The sequence below is a fragment of the Herpailurus yagouaroundi genome, unplaced genomic scaffold, assembly GCF_014898765.1.
Source record: "Herpailurus yagouaroundi ecotype Mexico unplaced genomic scaffold, PumYag 28, whole genome shotgun sequence".
In the NCBI taxonomy this organism is placed as follows: domain Eukaryota; kingdom Metazoa; phylum Chordata; class Mammalia; order Carnivora; family Felidae; genus Herpailurus; species Herpailurus yagouaroundi.
Genome location: NW_024412376.1, coordinates 134,897,403 through 134,914,435, shown reverse-complemented (window position 1 = coordinate 134,914,435; position 17,033 = coordinate 134,897,403). Strand labels below are relative to the sequence as shown.

The following is a 17,033-nucleotide window of genomic DNA, read 5'->3' as shown; positions in this document are numbered from 1 at the left end:
ACTATCAGCACAGAGCCTGACTTGGGGCTTGAACCGTTAAATTATGAGGTCATGATCTCAGTCAGTTGGAGTTAAGCATCCAACTGACTGAACCACCCAGGCGCCCCTGAGAAGATGTTTTAATAGGCATTGAGACTTTACCTTTTGGAGGGAAGAATGGCACATTAGGGGAATGAAAATGTTTTTTTTTTTTTAAGTTATACTATTTTATTATAAAAATTTAAATACATCTAAGAGTCCCTATGCCAATCACCCAAATTCAACAATTGTTAAGATACTGCCATATTTGTTTCATCCTCTTTCCCCTCTTTGCTGATATAGTTTAAAGTAAATCTCAGACATCATGTCACTTTCCCCACCTATGGTATGCATCTCTAAAATCAAGAGTATTTTCTTACACTACAATGCTGTCATTATCCCTCCTAACAAAATTAGTAGTAATCCTTTGGAATTTTCTAAAACCCAATTTATAATCATATTTCCCTGATTGTCTTAAAAATACCTTTTAACAATTGGTTTATATAATTCAGTATGCAAACAGAGTTCATCCATTATACAGGTATTATGTCTCTGAAGTATCTTTTTTTTTTTTAATTTTTTTTAACGTTTATTTATTTTTGAGACAGAGAGAGACAGAGCATGAACAGGGGAGGGGCAGAGAGAGAGGGAGACACAGAATCTGAAACAGGCTCCAGGCTCTGAGCTGTCAGCACAGAGCCCGACACGGGGCTCGAACTCCCGGACCGTGAGATCATGACCTGAGCCGAAGTCGGACGCTTAACCGACCGAGTCACCCAGGCGCCCCTGAAATATCTTTAATATTCATTATTTTTAGTCACACAAATGAACTGATGAAGAAACACATTGGTTGATGTATTGGGGTAATTCTATTAGGCTGACAGTAAGTTGTTATATTGCTCTTATGTAGATGGAAAAACCAAAAGAGGTTTTGTAAATAGGGATGTCATAAATGATTGTTTATAAGATGGCCAATTATGATAGTTCTATTGCTTTGTTTATAATAGATGAAAAAGAAAGAAAATGGAGAGGGATTTTGTCTTTTGGGTTGATTGTGTTTTGTGTGTTGAAGCTGATTCATATGTAACTGGAGATAATAACATAATAATCCTTACTTCCTAGATTGTGAAGGTCAAATGAAAAGCTAGCAATCTGAGGAAGCTGTGTTTAGCTGTGGTACAGCATTTCTCCAATCTGACTGTGCTTCTGAGTCATCTAGGGTTTTAAAAATAGTTTCTCCGGTTCTTCCCAGACCTACTGAATGAGAATATCCTCATGAAGGTCCGAGAGAAACATTTAAAACAACCTCTCAGGGTAATTGTGATGATGATCAAATATGGGGATCACTGACCTTACCTCCCTGCACCTTGATTGCTTTCTCTACAAATTGTGAATAATGATACGTCCCAGGGCTAATGGTATGTTACAGTGTTGTGGGTGGATAACAAACACAGCAAATAAACACCAAATGCTTCCTTAACACCTTACTCATGATCAGTATTATTATTTCAGGTGATCCTCTTCCACACATTGGACACTTGACTTTGGGATGGATTAGAATTCCTCAGCACATGTTGTTCCCTGTGTAACATCTAGTATGGTGCCCAGCACACAGTTGGAGGGCAGTACATATTAGAGGAATGAACACATGAATGATATTATTGAGAATTCAGATCAATGACCCTTCAGATTACCCATCCACCGACAATATAGAAAACTAGTAAGCCACCAGTGTTATTCTGATTTAGGAGGTGTCCAGACTTAGATGGGTAAGACCCAGAAAATGGGATTTATGCCCAATAATATGTATCTTCCAATGTCTTACCTTTCTTTATATGCAGTTTTTGTGTCTTGTAAAACTTCCTCTTCTTCCAATCAAAACTGGCTTTGAGGAGACAATGAGACTGGAAACACATTCATATAAATGTGGAAATGGTAAAAAGGGCTTTACCTTCCAAGGATATTCACAATTTTACCAAAGCACCAAGCTTCTAAAGAAAGGGCTGTTCCAATGGTGGGAGAGATATTTCAGTAGGGAGGGGACTTCTCATCACCCTGATGTCATGTCACCCCAAGTAGGTAAGTACCTTCTGGTAACATCCAGCATGTTCCTTGAAGAGAACATGCTGGATGCCTCCTGTGCCAGCTTGCTGGAAATCCTGAGGGTTGATGTTTTTGCAGGGGATTCTTATCAGCAGGGATGACAGCTGCTGCTATAGGTTGGGGAGCTACTTCCTTTGCCATCTTCCTGTGGGAAAGGTTCCCCTGAGCTGTGTCTTCAGTCTCCCAGATTGAAAGTTGTGCTCTGGGGATCTTATCAGATGCTTCTTAACTACAGTCCTTCAAAATGAAGCATCCAGAATACTCAGTTCTGTGCATGAGTAACAGTGACACTGCAATTCAGGCAGGAGAATATCATTAAAGAGATAAGATGAGATACAGACTTTTCATGTGATAGATAAGGGGAGCCCTCATCTCATTATATGCCCAGTGATACAAAAAGGAGGGGTACATGGTTTATCCACTGATGGTTGACTCTATGGTAGTGAAGTTTCTTGGGATCATATTTGAGAAAAATAGCGAGTATGAGTCTCCTTCTTGATTCCTGATTACACACACACACATACATACACACACACACACACACACCTTGGGACAGTCTAGTAAAGCTTCATGGGATATGGAACACTGAAGAGTTCACTGGGAGGTTTTCAAATGTATTCTTACCAGGTAAGCACTTGTAGGGTGATAAAGTAGAAGGAAGCTTTCTGATGGATGTCTGCATACTATTTGTGTTACAAGATATCACATAATGTGCAAGAGAAGAGGTGGTTAGAGGAGGATGGAAATGAGGTTAGGGGATTACCTTCTGGTGCATTTCAGTTGACTTTGGGATTACGGATTTAAAAAGGATGGCGAATGATGATTTCCAGAGTGGTTCCTTTCGGTGTCTTACTATTGTCTCTTGAAACTAATTTCAGGTGGGTTTGTACTACTAAGACAAGACTAGGGTAACCTAGTACATGAAGGTGACTAGAGGATCATCTCCTAAGAAGCTGGATTTATATGAAGAGATAGTAATCAGAAAGAAAATGGTTGGTCATCCATGGAAACAAAAAACAAGCATGTTTGAGAATTGTACTTAGGCAGTGCTCATATGTGCACTGTCGAGAGAGAAAATCTTGGCTAATTGACTTTCTGTATTTTGATCATTTCATTAATCCAAGGTTGATCCTGATCCTGTGTCACATTTTCTTAAAAGTGACTATCCAGTGATACTAGCAAATGCTACTTCTACCCAGGAAGGAACTGCAGGACACATTTATATTTTCTTTTACAAAGGATCATGAGCTAATTTTACACCTCCTTGTTGTTGTGACAGAAGCAATATATGTTTGTGAAAGAAATTTGGAAACTACAGATAAGCACAAAAAAAGGGAAAAAAATCTATAATTGCACCAATAAGAATATTGTTAACATCTTGATATAGTTAATTACTTTTCATTCTATTTTTATTGAAAAATCAAGGTCATGCTGCACATAGTGTTTTGAACTTACTTTTTAAAAAACGTAACAATGTTGTCATATGCCTTTTTCCATATTAAGTATTTTCTAAAATAGTAAGGAACTCAATCATAAGAGTGTATGCCTTTCCCCTCCCCCTTTGATAAGTTATTCTATGTGACAAGTTGTCATATATTTAAAAGTAGAAACAAGTGAGGGCAAAAATGAGCAGAAATAAGAAATCAGTGTGTTTTCTGAAAGTCCCTGCTGCTAGAAACAGATTTAGGATCACGCCTTTTGGTTTCAAAGACGTCGATGATAGACGTGTACAGACACGAGAGTTGTCACAAAGGGTGAACATTGAACTCCAGGTAGGAACCATGGATGATCTAGAAAGAGCTGCAAGTCCCTTGCCAAGAGCAGATGATTTTCCAGCATCTCTCTCCCTGCTAGGACTTGTACTAGTTGCTCCTCCATGGACATCTGGTCCTCAGTGTTTGATTGTTTTAAGGTTCTAGGGAATGCTTTTATAAGGCTTGAGAATTTTTGTCCTTGGTATGGACATTTGGGAGGGACATTTTGTTTTTGTTTTGTTCAGGAAAACCCTGAGGATAACTTAGAGAACTGAGGGAGTTTTGGGGGGCTCAAATGACCCTCACCTTTGGGCCTTTGGCCACCCTGGACACCTAGTTGTTCTGCTGCTGAGGTCTGTAAATGGTCTGGGTGCTCTCTCCAGTCTCTGAAAACTCTCTAAGGCACTCAGTGTTTGCAAGTTCTCTCTGTCACAAACTAGGCCAGTGAACTCTAAATTTTCCTGAGACATATTTCCAGGAAAAGAGGTTCAAATTCTGTTTGTATTTTGTGTAAATCCAAGATAGTTGCTGCTGAACACGGTCCTGAAATCAGATAATTGGGGCCCTTTGTGCTTAGCTTGGCCGATGTGCCCATCCTGAGCGGCCTTATGAGCATGCATGCCTCTGGGTCAAGGTTGGAGGGTAGAGGAGGAAGGACGAGCAAAGCAACATAAAAGGAAAATCCTGGGAACAGGGAAAGATCGTCATGGCAAGAACTTTGAGCTATCTGCCCCTTTGTCTTCTTCTCTGGCAACATCTGCTCTCCAAGCACCATATGTTATCAGTGCTTTCATAGAAACGTGAAATATGAGTACTGGTGAGGCCCATTTTAAGTCCAATGCCTAATTTTACAGATGAAAGAAGCTGAAGTCTGGAGACGCTAGCTGGTGTGAGCAAGGTCGCATAGTTAGTGGTACAGCCAGGATTTGAGCCTGACTCATAGTCCAGGGCTCTGTCTGCTGCAAGCAGCCTCTACATACAACACAGTGAGAAAAAGTCTAAATCCCCACACTGATTCTCCATTTATATTTAGTATACACTTATGTCTTCAGATTGATCCATAGCTGAGGAAGAACTGCTTAGTCCTCTACTAAAGGTATTTAGAATCAGACAACTCAAAATCTGCTGATAAGGACAAAGTTTCATGATGTATTATTGGGTGAGAAGAGCAGCAGGGAGTATAGTATAGTAGACTGTAGTCTGCATATTAAAAAAAGAATGTGTCTATAGAATAATTACACATATGCATTCATGCATGTGTGCAGGTGAATACCTGTCGTAATTTAATAGTTTTGGAAAAATGCATGAGAAACGTAATACACTGGTTGCCTCTGGGAAAATGGCCCAGGGCCATGGAGGGCAGGCATAGGAGGGAGACATATTTTTCACTTTTGTACTTTTTGAATTTTACTACAGGCATGTATTAACTGTTCAAAAAAGTAAAATGTAAACACATTTAAAGATGATATGTGAGCTCAAATAAGGGAAAAGCTAATGCTTAGTGGGAGTTTCTGGAAGCCTTTATGGAGAGGTGGCATTTGAGCTGGGCTCTGGGTCAGGTAGAACTTGACCAGGAAAAGTCAGAACAGGAGAGATCATATTTTAGGAGATGAGAACAGGATGCTTAAGGTTATTGAGGCAGGGAAGACAGGAAGAGTTTGGGGAATGCTACATAGTCTGGAGAGATTACAGAAATGGCTAGGGGACATGGTGATAGTGACAAGGAAAAAGGTAATGAGAGAGAGACGGCTGGATGGAGGTTATTTTATACTTAATGTGGAGTAAATTGGCCCCAGGGTCCCTCCTCACCTCACCTCCCACCTGTGTTTCAGCCACAAAAGTCAACTGTCTACACTCCAAACGCACAGACCTTTCCCCCATGCATAACTGGGCACCAGCTACTTCCTCTGTGTGGTTCAGGTCTTCCCATCCTATTTTCTTTGCCTCCTCTAAGACCATTTCAAATGTCACTCCTCTCCATTCCCTCCATCCCCACCACCCTCGAGGATGTAAGTGCTCTGTCCTCAGTCTCTCCTGGCATTTTGAATTTACCTTTATTATGCACTTGTCCACTTAAGTTTTAATTTTTCTGTGGGATGAAGCTGAGCATGAGGTCGTTTGTATGCAGGATGTTGCTTCTTTTCTCTCTAATGTAGGATTTTATTCTCTAAGGTCTCAGTTTTATGGGACCTTATTATGATGAAGCACAGCCATAGCATTCTGCCTTTGCATGGCTAACACATTACCTTTTCCCATGAAGTCATTTCTTCTATAGAGAAAAAAAAGGGAGGGTCAGAGACGTTATTAACTAAGTAAGAAAAAAGTTTTTTTAAAAAAACCTCTAGGCCTAAACGATATTAACATTTTCTTTATTATCTTTGGCCCCAGTAGGCTCTTTAAAAGTAGCCAGTTTAAAGGCAATTAAAGGCAGATATCCTGTCATTTTTTTCAGACTTCTGTGAATTTGGAACTTAATGTTAATAGAACATTATATATGCATAAGTGATGAATTGAACAGGTGAAAAAGAATTTTGCTCTGGAGTATCCTGACAGTTTCAGGGTCATTATAAGCTTGTTTCTCCCATTGTCTGTAAATCCTTGATCAGAACTTGAGCATCTAGGGAGATATTTAATCCTGCTATTATATATTATGTCTGCAATATAATTCATATAAAAGTGCATGCATCTGTATTACAAAGGGGGATTTAAAACACTTTGGAAAAGCTATACAAACTTGTGTTCTTAGGTTATTCCTCTTTGTTCCTTTTCTCCCTTAGATAATTAAGGAATAGCTGCTCTTTGTCTATAGAGGGTCATGTATAACAGGAGCTGAGAATTCATGGCGAGCCGGGGTTTGCTCCTTGTTGCACAGATACCTTGTCGCTGCCTGGACCAATGCCCTTCTGAGCATTCTGGGCATTTAGGGGCACCAGAACAAGCTTGTACATTTACTTTTCTGCATAAATGGGACCCTTTACAAGTTTTTCAACTGTTTGCTTTTTTCAGTTACGAACGTATCATAGGCCTCCTTCTCAATACATACAGGATGACCTAATTCTTTTTAATGCTGTATTGGATTGTGCTGCATGGATATGGCAGAATTAACTTAACCACTGCCTTTTGATTGACTGTTCAGTTATTCCCAGTTCTTTTCTTGCTGTTATGAATAATGCATCAATGCAAATTCTTGCACATACGTCTTGACTACTTGTATAGGTACAACAGGATAATGTATTTAAAGAATTGGAATTGCCAGGTTCAAAGGTATATGTGTTTAAAATTTTGGTAGCTAGTGGCAGGGCATACCAAAGGCAGGGTGGTGGAAGGGCTCTACCCCAGGGGCAGGTAATAAGGGACATCATCACCTGTAGAGAATTTAAAAACAGCAATAAAACCAGTGTAGGTCTGAACTTAATTATCATGATGCGCTGGCAGTGATAGAGTCAGAGTAAGTCCTTAGGGGTGTGTATGGAGTCCATTAGGCAGATTGCGATTCTCACTTTTATGGCACTATGTAATCCTGAGTTTACATAGTAGACGAGGAATAAAGAATGATTGCACAATGATTACAGAGACTGAAATAGTACTCGGCTTACTTCAATTGTGTCATTCTATGTGACCTCTTGGAGTTTTGTGTTTAAATTTAAAGCAGTGAGGCAGAGCACAAACTGAAAAGTATAATATTTTTGATCAAGAAGTGGAAGTTTTAGGGGCACCTGGGTGGCTCAGTAAGTTGAACGTCCAACTCTTGATTTCGGCTCCGGTCCTGATCTCATGGTTTGTAGGACTGAGCCCTGCACCAGGCTCTGTGCTGACAGCACGGAGCCTGCTTGGGAGTCTCTCTCTCTCTCTCTCTCTCTCTCTCTCTCTCTCTCTGCCCCTCTCCTGCTCACTCTCTCTCTCTCTCAAAAGTAATTAAACATTAAAAAAATAAATACAAGTTTTACTTCCTACATGAAACACTTCACTGCATTTGAATAATTTAAAAATTGAAATAGGTTTTTCTTTGAATTGTTACTTGTGTTAAAGCTGAAGAATGGATCAAGAAAATAATGATTGTTCCTAACTCTTACACATTATTACTGACACCAATTTTGTCATATAGACTAGAGAGGTTAAAAAGGGATCAGCCTCACATGACCAATAGCTTGAGCAGGCACTGGATCCTGTCAGGTCTTCCTCCACAAAGGTATCGCTCTTTGGCACATCTCCCAATGGTGAGAATGCCCGCTTAAGGGAGAAATCTTTCAAATGTTGTTAGAAATGAGGATTGTAGTAAGAAAGAAGTCATTTACCAGCTGAAAAGTGTTTTGCCAGCTATTTCTCCTCCTCTTTTACCTTTATTTTAGGATTATGTCTTAGTCTGTTTAGGCTGCTGTGACAAAATACCGCAGTATTTTATTTCTTGCAGATTTGGAGGCCTGGAAGTCCAAGATCCTGGGGATAGCAGGTTTGGTGTCTGGTGAGGTCCTGCTTCCTGGCTCATAGAGAGCACCGTCTCACTGTGTCCTCACATGGTGGAAGGGGTGAGGGAACTCTCTGGGGTCTCTTTTATAAGGGCATTAATCCATTCATGAGGGCCCCAACCTCATGACCTATCACCTCCAAAGTCTCTACTTCCTAATACCATCACCTTGGGGTTTAGGTTTCAGTATATGAATTATAGGGAGGCACAAACATTCAGACCATAGAAGATTGCTTTGTTTCATCAAAATTGCAGTGGTAGGTAGGCTTACCCCAAATTAGAGGCAGTGGGAGGGGAAGTACACAGCACTATGAGTGGGCTCAGAGGCCAGACCACCAGGTTCCAGTGCCTGCAGCCCTCCTTACTAGCTTGTCATCTTGGGCAAATTACTTTATTTCTCTGTGCCTTGGTTTCCCCAGCTGTAAAACGTGAGAACAAAGGTATTAACCATATAGTGTTGTTTCATGATTGATGGGCTAATTTTCATAAAGCATGTCAAATAGTGTCTGGCTATTGTTAAGTACCACATGAGTATTTATTGGTATCCTTTTCTACAAAGAGTCAGACACCCCACTAACCACGGGAGATAGATTCTTTTTAATCACCTTAAAAATCCTAGGAACTATGCATCAACATCCGTATTTTGTTGTTCTGGTTATGCGATTTGCCTAAGGATACTGCTAATCAGCAATGGGGATGAGAATCTGAGACCCTGACTGCAATCTCACCTCTTTGCAAACAATTAAAAATCAGCAATTTCTTCTGTTGAACCTGAAACTAAATCATCTTCACTTCATTCCATGCTCTTGGCTAAATACTCAGAACAAAATACCTTGACTTCTTTTATAGCTTTAGCAATTTGTAAGTTAAGGGTTTATCCTAATTCTAGAGAATTGGAATTAGTGGTTGCCCCTAAAGAGAGATGATCTATCTCGAAGTTAATGAGAAGGGGAACATCTGTTTAAAAAGGATGTTTATATTAAAACCGGGAGCTATATGTTGAGTAAAAAGCCACTGATTTGGAATATCTATCTATAAGCCATCTATATGCACTTTGCATTTAAAACACTGGGGTGCATGAGTGTCTCTGTCCGTTAAGCGTCCGACTTCCGCTCAGGTCATGATTTCACAGTTCCTGGGTTCAAGTCCCACATTGGGCTCTGTGCTAACAGCTCAGAGCCTGGAGCCTGTTTCAGATTCTGTGTGTGTGTCTCTCTCTCGGCCCCTCGTGCTCTGTGTCTCTGTCTCTCAAAAATAAACATTAAAAAATTTTTTTTAATATTAAGGAAATTAAGTATGGGCTGTAAAATGCAGACATCATATATATGTGTGAACTGAAACAGTGCTGAGTCAGCTGATCCAAGTTTCCAGGCCTCGAGTCAGCCACCAGGGGCTAAACCACTGTTCTCGGCCTTGGCTTCCTCATGGGGGAAATGAGTGGGTTGAACTAGATGACCTTGTGAGCATCTAATCATGCTAAGTTTCTTTATCCATCAGGGGATATGTTACTTTACATTTTGTTTAGTGGTTGCCCAATGATGGGGGAGTGCCAGGAATTTAGGGGAATTCCCAGAATACATGGGCACAAAATATATTTTAAAAAGTTTGCAAGCTTACTTAATCAAAAGGATTAATATCTAAAGAGATTTTAAGACATTGTTAAGAAATAATGGCTACCTTGCTAGAGAAGTTGGTAAAACAGACGACTTCTAGAAGAAAAAGTAGAAGTGGCCGACAAACACATGAGCGAATTTTTATTTTCACTGGTCATATATGAAATGCAAATGAGAACAAATCAAATCGGCCAATGCTATGCCCAGTGGCAGTTGGTAGAGAAATGAATACTCTCATACACTGCTTATGGAGTTTCATTGGCTGATTTTTTTCTCTTTCGTTTCAGTAGTTGCACTCATATCTGTTTATACTAAAGAAATAATTGTGTATTTATACAAATTTATTTTTAGAATGTTCACCCAGTGTTATTACAGTAAAAATCAGAAGCAGTTTAAACGTCTAACAACAGGCAATTAATTAAAAAGCAATGCTACATTCATATAATGAAACATTATGTAGTCATTAAAATATGTTTGGAGAATCTTAATGATACAGGAAATATTTATGATGTAGATATTAAATTTAAAAAGCAAGATACTAAGCTCCATATAAAGTATGGCATTAGTTTCAGAAGAAAAAAAAAGATGCACTGAAAAAAAGAAACAGGAAAAGGTACGCTAATATCGTGTAGCTTTTGGTTCTAGTGGGCAGTTGGTTTTTTTCCCTTTTCTCCTTTGGGTCTTTTAGATTATTCAGTATTTTGAAATGCTCTAGAACGTGTATGTACTACTCAGAAAACAAAACAAAACAAAAAAACGGCCTACAGAAACGATCCGGAGAAAATGAGGAGAGAAGTTAAAGTGAGGCCATCTCCAGTCTGATTGGATCAGCAAAGAGAAAGAGAGCTGCTGGTCACCACCCATGGCCTGGCTATGTGTGTTCAGTTACGGTAGTGGAGGTGCCAGCACTGGGGTGCTGGGGAAACCCTGGGGTGTGATGGTTTTCTTCATCATAGATGCTGCTTTAGAGCTGGGAGGTCTTGGGCTTGGTGGAGGTCTATCCAGATGTCATGCAGAATTCATATTTTCACAGTAAGTAAACATCCGAAAGAGAGCTACTTTAGGTCCAAGGGGAGAACACAGCATCTTAAAGCATAAACTTCCCATTGCCTGCCCCCTCACCTTTGCAGACAAAAAAGACTCCCAGGGCAGATGGTCTCCCTGACTCTCAGAGTCACTTTGGTTTGGGATCTGTTTTTGTGTGGGTAATACATTTTCACTCTTGAGTTTCTTTCACATTTTCATTATGACATTTTTGCTTTTTTGCAAAGAGCTAATTCTGCAGAATTGGGGTAAGGAAGACCAAAGCAAGTCAGAGACTGTAATTACGCTGTTTAGAAAGTTAAGACTTCAGGTAATCTCAAAGTAACTTCAAGAGTATCCTTTGGGTAGAGTATTTTCCAGAAGTTGCCCTTACTTCTCAGGGACAGAGATGATATATTGAGATGCAGGTAGAGCTTGTACTTGAAGCTAACATTTTTCTTTTAAAGACTTGCCTGGGAATCCTAATCCAGGACCATGGCTTTTCCTCCTCTAGATCCATCCCAAAGGGAGGCGGGCTCCAAGACTTTGCTCTGTCTACCTTTAGGTCACTTGTTATTCGATGCACCAACATTCTTTAAAATACTTGAAAAAGCCATTGTAGCATAAACTGTACTTTTTAATTTTGGGTGATACTTTTTTTGCATTTTCTCTGTAACTAAAGATGAGAATGAAACTACAGCTTGGACAAAATGCTATAGAAAATAAAAGATTCCACCGTTTAAAACTTTCATCATAAAATTTTTGAAAATACGCTAACGTAGAGAAAATAGACTAACACACCTGCCATGTAACCATCATTCAACAGCTGTCAACATTTTCCCACTCTTATTTCATCCATCATCCTTACTTCTTGTTGTTGTTGTCTTTTATGGAATAGTCTAAAATCCCAGACAACGTATTCAATTCACCTGTCAGATAAGGACTTTAAAAATATGTATGACCACAATATGATTATCGCCTAACAAAATTAGCAGTAGTTCCTTAATGTCCTCTAATACCCAGGCCATATTCAAACTTCTTTGAACATATAAAAAACAGAAAAAAGGACTTAAAAACTCTCATGAGCAAGAAGAGAGATAGGCTTGAGACCGTGAGAGAAGGTTGAATTACTCAGTTTTGCTTGTCTTCTCTCCAAGATAGACCTTTAAAAAGGAACCAGAAGCCATTCCTAGAAGTAATGTTAAACAATTTAAACCGTCTAGATAGAGAAAAGTTTTGTCTTTGGACACTGATGGGGACTCAGAGAAATTCTCTATAGCCTCAAGGGAACTCAGATCAGCCTTTTCTTTCCCTTCCAAGCCAAATGTAAAAAACAAAACCATATAGGGGTGCCTAGGTGGCTCAGTCAGTTAAGCACCTGACTCTTGATTTAGGTTTAGGTCATGATCTCACAGTCTGTGAGATAGAGCCCTGCGTCAGGTTCTGTGCTGATAGTGTGGAGCCTGTTTGAGATTAATTTTCTCCCTCTCTCTCTACCTCTATCTCAGAATAAATAAATAAACTTAACAAACAAACACCAAAGTCATACATACAAAACACTTCAAAATTGCTCAAGTAACACCAGCATATTGTGGAAATGTTTTACGGTGCACATAAACAAGGACCAGAAAATGAGAGTCCTACAATCCTAGGACTGCAGACAATCCACCTTACCATGTTGTTATATAGTGTTCTGGAATTTTCATACCTGTGGAATCATGCTGTATATACCGTTTTTAAATCTACTTGCCCCGGGGGGCGCGGCCCCATTCAACTTAGGAAGACTTTTCCTTGGCCAGTCAACATACTTGCGCACTGCTATTTTAAAGGATATTGATGAATTAGCTTATTCATCCAAGAACCGCCTGTTCCTACGTAATTCTCCTCCATTATAAACTACGTAGACAAGAACATGTGTGTAACTGAATATTTCACCCCAAAGTTCATGGAAGTGTAAGAACTATTCTTCTGCCATCACTTGTTCCCTTCCCAGTCGTTCTCATCCCTTGTCATGTGGCCACAGCCCCCTGGGCTCTCTGGAAATCTCTCTGGCTTATCAGCAGGCACCATCATCTGAAATACCGAACTCTTCCTGGTCTCAGAGACCTGTTTGCCAATGGCTTCCTCCCAGGACCCCAGGCCTGGGGCTTCAGAGTCTTCTCACTGTGGGACTGGGTGTGTCAGTTCTGCCTCAGGGATGTGCTGGGATGTCTCTCCTCCTTTCTGGCCTCCTAGCTCTACATGCCGGAAGTTTCTTTCTTTCACTGGTCATGTTTCTCTTTCTCTTTCATCTTTGTGCACCTCAACTCAATTGTTTTAAGGGTCATGTTCTAATATCCTGGCCTCTACAAAGCCTTTCCGGATTCCTGCCCATTGTAAGCAGCACTTTTTCCTTTGTTGGCATCTGGCCCTTCTTTAGGCACTGTTGAGGTTTATGGCTTGTACTGCCTTTAGATTCCAAGTTTTGTGAGGGCAAGGAATGTGTGTTATTCAATTTAGAATCTGCCTCATTGTATGGCACAATGCCCGACACATGATGGGTACTCGAAGTCTAGTGAATAGGTACTATTTAAAATCAGAAGAGAATGGATTAGTAAGAGTATATGTGCAAAAAGCCCCAGGGATTTTAGTTGGCTATAGAGCTCATAGTACATGCTGTTGGTGCTGACAGGCCTGAAACAATTTTGGATTATATGAAAACAAATACAGGAGCATTTCCCATAATTCCCTCTGCTGTCCTCTCCTCTCTCCCCACCTAGCAACCCACAGGGCAGCCTCCTGGAACTACTTTCCACTTCCCCAAACAAGACATGTACTTTCATGCTTCTGGGCCTTTGTTCGTGCTTCCCTCCCTCCTTCCTGTGCCCTTTCTTCTTCTTTGTCAAAATCTTATTCATCCTACACATCAGACGTCACCTTTGAAACATTCTCACCACTCTTTTCTCCCACCTCCAGAGAATTAAATGCTCCTTCTTCTGGGTTTTATTGAACTGGTTCACATCAACATCATCACAGCAGTTACTATTTGTGAGTGCTTATTTTGTTCCAGGCACTGTTTTAGGCTCATGATGTATACTAGTTATAATAATCTTACAACAACCCTCCTAGGTCAATAACTATAACAGTAGATACTTCTATAATACTCACTCTGTGCCAGGTACCATGTTGTGTGCTTTGCCTTCACTAACCCATTTAATCCCATACAACAACCTTTGTTAGGTAGATACTCTCATTGTTGCCTATTTACAATTGAAGAAACTAAGGCTTAGAGGGATTAAGTAACTTTCATGAGATCACACAGCCAGTAGATAGTGGAGCCGGGAGGCAATGTTTCCCAAATCCATACTCTTAGTCATTATGCTATACTGCCTCTATTGAGAAAGGAACTAAAGCTCAGAGAAGTTAAGTAATTTCCCCTAAGCCACGCAGTAAGTGTCAGATGTTGGAGCCAAACTCAAGCTTGCCTGACCCCAGAGTCGTCTTCTTCTTCTTACTTGTCTTGCTCTCTTCTTACTCTGAACTGCCTCTCTTTATAGCAAAGGTTGTCAAACTTTTTCTGTAAAGGACCGAATAGTAAATAATTTAGGCCTTGTGAGCCATAAGGTCTCTGTTGCAACTTTATCTTGTAGCAAGAGAGCAGTCATAGACCATACATAAATGAAAGAGCATGACTGTGTTCCAATAAAATGTTATTTATGGACACAAGTTTGATTTTCATATAATTTTCACATGTCATGAAATAATCTTTTGATTTTTTTAATCATTAAAAAATGTAAAAACCATTCTTAATTCATGGGTCATACAAAAACAGATGGTGGGTTTGACCTGTAGGGGAGCCATAGTTTGACAGTCTTGTTTGAAGGCAACATTACATCATAGGGTGGTTACATATGCGTGTATCTGCCTCTTTGCTCACTCTTTCCTCAAACAATTCAAACTGGGCCCCAAACATGCATGCCCAATTGAGAAAATATGAGTCCTTTGGTAAATGAAATTCACGTTCCTTAGACATTAGGAGAGAATGTGACCTTCTTTGAGTGTGCCCCATGTGGATTGCACACCGAGTTCCAAGCAGTTTTTCAGAATATGCCTTCTATTACTTTGAGAAAAGCCATTAACTACATTTTCCCACCACTGTAGTTTTGACATGAGGTTCTGGTGTTCCCTAATAGTGCTCTGGGCAGCTGGCTGGCTGGCTGGCCTTGTGCTTTACTTGGATCAAGCTGAGAACTCTAGACCAGTGGTGGCAATCTGATTATTGTGCTCCTGGGGATGGAAAAGACCAGTCTGGGCAGGGTGGCTGGAACAGAGGAGAGGAAGGGTGCCATGCTCCCTGCTTGGCCTGAGGGTCAGAGGAGCAAGGCTCTTGGTTCAGAGGCTTTGAGGCTCAGGGCACTGAGATAATGGGAAGTCTCAGTGCTTGGTGGTGCTCCGTTTTAACTCAGTTATGGTGAGATGGAATAGGGTTTAGGCTTAGACACGTAAATACTGCTTAGAAACTTGACTTTGGAGAACAAGTGTTAAAAGTTGCAAACCAGGTGCCTGGGTGGTGGCTCAGTCAGTTAAGCGTCTGACTCCTGATTTTGGCTCAGGTTATGATCTCGTGGTTCGTGGGATAGAGCCCCACATTGGGCTCTATGTTGACAGTGCAGAGTCTGCTTGAGATTCTCTCTCTCCTTCTCTCTGCCCCTCCCTTGCTTTCTCTTTCTTTCTCTCAAAATAAATAAATAAGCTTTAAAAAAAAAACCTTGCAAACCAGCATCTTGCAAGTAAAGTTTCAGAAAAAAATCCATTTGAGACAGATGATTTTTGTATCAAAATAAACCGAGGGGTGCCTGGCTGGCTCAGTCGGTAGAGCCTGCAATTCTTGATTTCGAGGTTGTAAGTTTCAGCCTACATTGGGCGTAGAGATTACTTAAAAATAAAATATTAAAAAAAAAAACAAAACGGATTTTCTTCTGTGATTTTTAAGGGGAATTTAATCATTATTTGTAGCAATTAGAAACATGCCAAGGGGAATTACTAATGCAGGGCTGAGAATGAGTGAAACGAACTCTCGCAAGATAAGACTTAAGATAAAATACTACTTGAAAAGATGTTCATTGCAAAGGCAGTAACCTTATTTTAAAATATACTTTTTCTTGAAGTTTAATCTACATACAGAGAAATGAACACATTGTAGATCTACAGCTTGATGAATTTTCACAAAGTGAACACACTTGGGCAACTAGCTTCCAAATCAAAACACAGCACACTTGTAAAATACCAAACTGGTTCATTTGTAGGATAAGAATAGGGATCTGATTGGAAGAGGTGGCTAAAGAAAAGTGTCTTGAAACTGGGTTTTGTAGAAAGCATAGTTTTATCTGAGATCCTTTGGCTCAGGCTGGTCGGAATTATGGGTGAAGGGTGACACGTGGAGCTGCTGTGGCTTGGAGTCAGACTCTAGCTAGGGCTCACTTTGCCTCTGCCGTGTGCTTGCTGTGTGGCTGTGGGCAAGTCTCTACGGTTGTGAAACATGAATCTCTGTGCAGACAGCAACGATCTTGTTTACCGGGGTGCTCTTGGGACGTACTATGGTGTCTGCCACACAGGAAACCCCAAACAAAAATTTTTTTAAATGAATAAAACAACTAATCAATAATACAAATTGCTTGGTACGGTCCCTGAAAGATGTTCAATAATGTAAATAAAAGCCACGAAATGACCCAATGACCCAGTAATACCATGTTTGTGAATATATATCCTAAGAAATCAGCCCATGTAAAAGTAACATATATATGTATATGTGCATATATACTTTTTATATGTAAAATAGGACAGATGTGGGGCACCTGGGTGGCTCAGTAGGTTAAAGGTCCGACTTCGGCTTGGGTCATGACCCACAGCTAGTGGGTTCGAGCCCCACATGGGGCTCTGTACTGCCAGCTCGGAGCCTGGAGCCTGTTTCAGATTCTGTGTCTCCCTCTCTCTCTGCCCCTGCCCTGCTTGCACTCTGTCTCTCTCTCTCTCTCAAATAAATAAACATTAAAAAAAAAAAAAAAAAAAGCACAGATG

The 17,033-nt window shown here is 40.3% G+C and overlaps 1 protein-coding gene across 6 annotated transcripts in view; it reads left to right on the top strand.

Annotated features, from left to right (window-relative positions):
- RHOH (ras homolog family member H) overlaps positions 1–17,033 on the top strand; it is a 45,021-nt gene that overhangs the window by 21,503 nt on the left and 6,485 nt on the right. The window contains exon 1 of one of the 6 annotated variants that reach the window (XM_040485222.1): positions 751–2,097. The exons of the other annotated variants lie outside the window; for them this stretch is intronic. The gene's annotated coding sequence lies outside the window, so the exon portion shown is untranslated. Of the gene's footprint in view, positions 1–750; positions 2,098–17,033 lie in introns of those variants that run through there. 6 annotated transcript variants of the gene reach the window in all.